Genomic DNA, 5979 nt, shown 5'->3' with positions numbered 1-5979 from the left:
TAAGTTTTAAAAGAAGTCTTTTTTTAATCATTAAACTTATTTATTGTCTTGATTTTCTCTGTGTGGTTTTGGATTTTTTGTTGTCTTTGTTTTCTTGAGACAGGGCCTCACTTTGTAGCCCTATCTTGCCTGGAGCTTACTTTGTAGACCATCTGGCTTTCAACTCAGAGAGATCCACATGCCTCTGCCTCCCGAGTGCTGGGATTAAAGGCCTGCACCACCACAGCTGGTGAGATTTAGTTTATAGAAGCAGTCCAGATAATTCTCAAGTGTAGCCAGAGCTGATCACCATGGGGTTTTATTAATTCGCATCTCCAAATGACTGCCTCTTTCTCCAGGAGACACTCCTGGTCATTCCGGCTCCTAGTGTTTTCTCTTTTCAGAATGCTTTAAAATTTGAGATATGATTGCCATGCAACATGGCACACAACTCCAAAGAGTGCAGCTGTCTCTGTTTCCATATGTGTACATCTGTGTAACACCACCTACATCAAGACACTGAACATGAGTAGCATCTTTGAAGGCTTACCTTACTGTTAATATTTCTCCAGGGTACTTGCCATGCTGACCTTTCCCCTCATAGATGACTAGCCTGGTGTTGAATGAACTACCCCTGAATTTTTGTTGTGTTTTGAGACAGGGTCTTGCTCAGTCTGGCCTCAAAACCATGTTGATCCTACCTCAGAATCCTGTGTCCTGGGATTATAGGCATGCACCTCTGTGCCCGGCTCTACCCCTGAATTCTTTTCTTTTTTAAATTTGTTTATTTTTATTTTATGTGTATGAGTGCATGTATGTAAGTGCACCTGTTTCGTGCAAAGCTCCCAGAGGCCAGAAAAGGGTGTTGGATCCCCTGGAACTTGAGTTATTGAATATTGTTAGCCATCATGTCGATGCTGGGATTCAAACCCAGATCCTGTGCAAGAACAGCCAGTGCTCTTAATCACTGAGCCATCTCTCTAGCTCCACTACCCCTGAATTCCTGTTGCTCCTCAAATCTTACCTGTGTAGTTCATTTTTACAAGAAGGTTTTGCTCTTTTTGGCTTGGCTTTATACCTCCTTCAAATATTGTTATTTAACCTTTCTTGTTTGTGAGTGATCTCTTGGGTGGATCTTAAGCTCCTCCAGGGCAAGAATTCCCCACAGGTGTAAAGCATTCCTCTGCACATAACATAGGCTCCATGACTATGTAGAGAATGAATGCTGGTGTTGAATGAATGGGGGGTGGGGAGAGAAACACTAAGCAAACCAACCAAGACAAAGGTTTCTCTCTCCATTCTCCTCCATATATACGCAGTTGATTTTTCCTGATAGCACTTCACAGAACATTGGGATTGTGCATTGTTCGTTGTTTGTGGGAGATCATGCATGCATTGGATTTACAGGTTTATTGTGACTGTTCTTGACGAGATGTGAACAAGCATCCATTCAACCCAGATAGGGCACTGATGACATATCAAAGAAACAATTCCACCCAAATCAAGTCTAGCTTAGTGAACCAATGTGTTTACTGGGTTACTTACAGGAGCTTGAGTGAGGGGTTATTTACAGGGGCATGGGTAGCTCAAAGCAGCTGTATCACTTAAAAGTCCCACGCCAGCGATGGCCCTGAAAAAGCAAGGTGGCACTCCCTGAACAATTTGCTTGTGCCAGCAGCAGCAACAACATAGAGTCTGCTTTCCCTAGTAATTGTTTCCTACATACATAACCTTGGAAAGGAGTGTTATCAATCTTACAAGTTTCCAAGTTTGCTAGCCTTGGAAATATAGTTAGCTTCTTTAAAAAAATTATTTTTATTTTATGTGTGTGAGTGTTTTGCCTGCATGTATGTAAGTGCACCGCACACATACAGTGCCCACGGAAGCCAAAAGAGGGTATCCCATCCACTTGAACAGGAATTATGGATGGTTGTTAGCTGCCACTGGGGGGTGGGGCTGGGAACTGAACCTGGGTTTTCTGCAAGAATAGCAAGTACTTTTAACCACTGAGCCACCTCTCCGGCCCCTGTAGTTAGTTTCTTCAGTCTTAGGAGCCTTCCTGCTCCCTCTAGGAGGGAATGTTTCACTTTGGAGAAAATAGCTACATAGCAAAGTTTCATTTTAGATAGATGCACAGGAGTAGATTCAAAGAAGGGCATGTAGGATTTTAAAAAGTTAGATAACCAAGTCTAACTTGAGAATCTAACTGAAGAGAAAGAGCTTGTCCTAGCTCACACCATTGAAAGAGCATCGGGAATCAGAACTCCCAGGGCTGGTCCTAGCTCTGGCACTAACATGAGGGATATTATGCACATCACTTCCTTTTTCTGTGCCTCTGTTTGTGGCACAATGGAGGTATTCGTTTCTGATAGTTTGCACTTCACAGGAGGACACCTGGGCTCCTAACTGGGAAAACACTTTGGCCCAAAGAAATTAGGGCATGGTTTCCACAAGCAGATAAATAGCTCATGTCACCAAACCAGGAAAACAGCTGTCTGCCTTGATTCAAACAGGCCTGAGAAGAAAAGGGGGCGGGGGGTGGAGTTCATGAAATCATAGCTTATGATAGCCAGCATGTTTCTTAGAAACTTTTTGTCTGAAAAATCATCCCCATGGTCTTTCTAAACTGCATAACATGTATTCCAGGTTCCCATTTCACTGTGTACCATTAAGACCTCCTTAAGGCCCTGTGGAGTAGCTCAGCTGGTAAGAGTGCTTGCTGCCAAGTCTGAGGATCTAGAGTTCAATCCTTGGGTGAAAGGAGAGAACTGATCCCTGCAAGTTGTTCTCTGACTTCCACATATGCGTTGTGGTACTCATGTGCCCACATTAAATAAATAAATAAATAAATAAATAAATAAATAAATAAAATAAATGTAAAGTGGGCCATGGTGGTACACACTTCCAATCCCAGCAATTGGGAGGCAGAGGCAGGTGGATCTCTCTGACTTGAAAGCCAGATGGTCTACAAAGTAAGTTCCAGGCAAGATAGGGCTACAAAGTGAGGCCCTGTCTTAAGAAAACAAAGACAACAAAAAACCCAAAACCAAACAGAGAAAAACAAGACAATAAATAAGTTTAATGATTTAAAAAAATACTTCCTTTAAAACCTAAGTTTGTTTCTTCTTGTTCCTGCTTGGCTTTGGCCTGTATCCAAGCAAAAGAAATGATCTGGTCATTTGATTGAAAGGCTTTCTTGTTTGTAAAATCTGACCCATCACTTCAGCTCAATTCTTGCTTGCCTCTTACCTATAGGGACAACAATCACCTTGTGTTTATCTGGTGTTTACTATGTGTTTCCCACTCTGCTGGGTGCTGGGGGAAGTGTGTATGTGGAGAAAAGATTAAGACCCTTCACTGCTCTCAAGGAACTGGCTGTGGGAGGCAGGGCTCAAAATGACAGAACAATGGAAGGCACTATGTGATTCAGAATAAAATAAGTAGTGCAGGCAATAAATGATGTAAAAGTTTGGAGGAGGGAGAGCGATTTGGAAACTATGTGGGGGATTGAAAAAGTGTGATTTTCCGTGGGTTTTGAAGGATGGGTAGGGTTGTTTCTGCAGATGTGGGGGTGGCACTAATTTGGGGTATACATGCCCACACACTTAAGCACACATGCAAGTGCCCAGAGTGGTAACAACAGGTTGGATTTCATGGGTACTTTGCTTTTATTTTATTTTATTTTATTTTTTGAGACAGGGTCTCACTAGTAGATCTAGTTGGCTTGGAACTTGGAAATGTAGATCAGAATGGCTTTAGACTCATAGATATCTGCCTGCTTCAGCCTCCCACGACATCCAGCTCTGAGTGGGTACTTTGCATGCAACAGATATTACCTAAAGCTCTACAGAATTTAACTCATTTGAATGTGCATAACCTATGAAGTAGATAACATTGTTTCAATTACTAGATATGAAATAGAGGCACAGAAAGGGTGAGAAAATCATCTAAGGTAACACAGCAAATAACTGGTACATATAGGATTGTTTAGAATGTACATTTGAAAACACTTCGCTTGTCTACCTACAAGAAAAGAAGGAGGAATTTTTAAAACGTTTTAAACAAATTTTTATTTATTATTTTTATTTTATGTATATGTGCATATTCCCTGCATGTAGGTAAGTGCACTCATGTCCTGCAATGCCTGCCGAGGTCAGAAGAGGCTGTCAGATCCCCTGGGACTAGAGTTACGGACAGTTGTTAGCTGCCATGTGGGTGCTGGAATTCAAACCTGGGTCTTCTGCAAGAACAGTCAATGTTCTTAACTGCTGAGCCATCTCTCCAGCCCCAAAAGGAGGAATTTTTGAGTCCTATTAGGAAATTGGTCTGACTCCACTCATTAAAGCTGATCATTTTATACTCACAGGAGTGTCTAGGTCTAAATTCCAACTGAAGGTCATCATGGAAATCAGAGGGTTAATGAAACCATGACTGAGTGTTATACCCTCATTCTCACTTATTTTGAGGAAGGAACTTGAGGCCTTCAATGCTACATGCCATTTTCAGGAGCTAGCTTTGTTCTTTGGATATATTTCTGAGATTTAACAAAATACCCAGAGGAGAATTGGTGAGCCTCTTAACTGATTCTTGTTTGTTGTCATTCTTTATTAATTAGCACTCGAAAAACATCATGCCTATGGTAGATGTGCCACAAAACTTGAAGTCAGACAAGCCTGCCTGGCTGTATTTGTCAGGAAGACTGGACTTGGAAAGGATGGGAGGGAATTGGCCTGATAATACAGTAGACTGTATTTTACTAAGACTGGCATGCAGCCAGCATCTGAAAGTGTTTCTTAGGCAAGGTGCCTAACTGGATATTCTAACTACGTGAGTCTTCAATAAATATTAAATCTAGAGCCGTCCTTTTCCTAATTGTAAGAAAAGCCAAACCAGTCACTAGGTAGAAAGTCCCTATGGAGAAGGGTCCCCTGCCCCTAGGTAGACTGCTCTTGAGAGTGGGTTAGAAAGCAGCTGCTCTCTTCTGGGGAGGGAGGAGGGAAATCTGACAGGAGAAGCTTCTTTTCCACCAGCTAGTCTATCACTGAAGGCATGGCAGGAGAGAGGAGACTGAGAGGTTGTGAGAGAGGGAGTAGCAAGGGTGGACTGTGTGGCTGGAGGTTAGAGAGAAAAACTTCAGAGCCGGGCAGGAGGTAGAAGAACGGGGAGAAGGCCCCAACTCTGGCACTGAGGTGGGGAGTGAGGCTGTGAGAAAAGCCACTTTGTGGTCTCCAAGAATCTCCCTTTTCAAGGCACAGGGAGAAAACTGGAAGATCTAGCACACCTCCAAAGCCAAGCTTGCCCAGCAGTTAGTTCATCATCACACTGCCTCACTGTTTTAAGAAGTTAGTGAGGGCCCGGGAGTGCCTACTGTGTACCCAAGTATACTAAGAAGTGTCTGGAGAACCGGGTCACCGGAGGAGTCACTCCACCAGGCTTCCACCAGGAGGCGAATATTTTCACTGTGGTGGTGAAGGAGCCTGGCTTTGCACGCGTGCACGCTGCGAGTGCCAAAGACTAGGCGGGGAGGAGGAGGAAGGAGGCGGGGATGAAGCCTTGGGAGGGCTGGGTGGAGGGGGAGCCAGGAGGGGGCCGGGCAGGAGGTGGGAACCGGGTAGGAGGTGGGGGTAGGCTCTGGAGGACCGGCGGCGAGGCGGGGCAGTGGTGGCCCTAGGACGTCGGTGGTGGTGGTGGGGTGAAGTGGACGGGAGGAGGGCCGAGGGAGGAGGGAGGCGGCAAAAAGGGGGAGGAGAGAGGGAGGGGAAGCGGGAGGAAGCGAGCGCCGGCTGCAGGGGGAGGAAGGCAGGGAGGAGGAGCTGAGCACCGCGGCGGCGGTGGTGGCGGCTGCTACGGCCGCCTGAGGAGCCAAGCCGAGCGCCACTGGGGGCGGCGGGGAGACGGAGCGATCGGCAGAGCCTGGGCGGCGGGGCAGAGCTGCGGGTGAGTGGAGCCCCGTGGGGGACGCGGCCGGTTCCCGAGGGCTGCGCAGGGAGCAGCGGGAAG

At 45.6% G+C, this 5979-nt stretch overlaps 1 protein-coding gene across 2 annotated transcripts in view; it reads left to right on the top strand.

Annotated features, from left to right (window-relative positions):
* Window positions 1-5757: 5757 nt before the first annotated feature.
* The window catches only part of Tmem164 (transmembrane protein 164), a 207680-nt gene continuing 207458 nt past the window's right edge, over window positions 5758-5979 (top strand). For both annotated transcript variants that reach the window (XM_017803143.2, XM_029556052.1), the window contains exon 1: window positions 5758-5916. The gene's annotated coding sequence lies outside the window, so the exon portion shown is untranslated. The remainder of the gene's footprint in view (window positions 5917-5979) is intronic.

This window comes from Nannospalax galili, unplaced genomic scaffold (genome assembly GCF_000622305.1).
Source record: "Nannospalax galili isolate Female #2095 unplaced genomic scaffold, S.galili_v1.0 scaffold25, whole genome shotgun sequence".
Classification (NCBI taxonomy): domain Eukaryota; kingdom Metazoa; phylum Chordata; class Mammalia; order Rodentia; family Spalacidae; genus Nannospalax; species Nannospalax galili.
The sequence above is the reverse complement of the archived record's forward strand: the minus strand, read 5'-3'. Positions and strand labels throughout refer to the sequence as shown.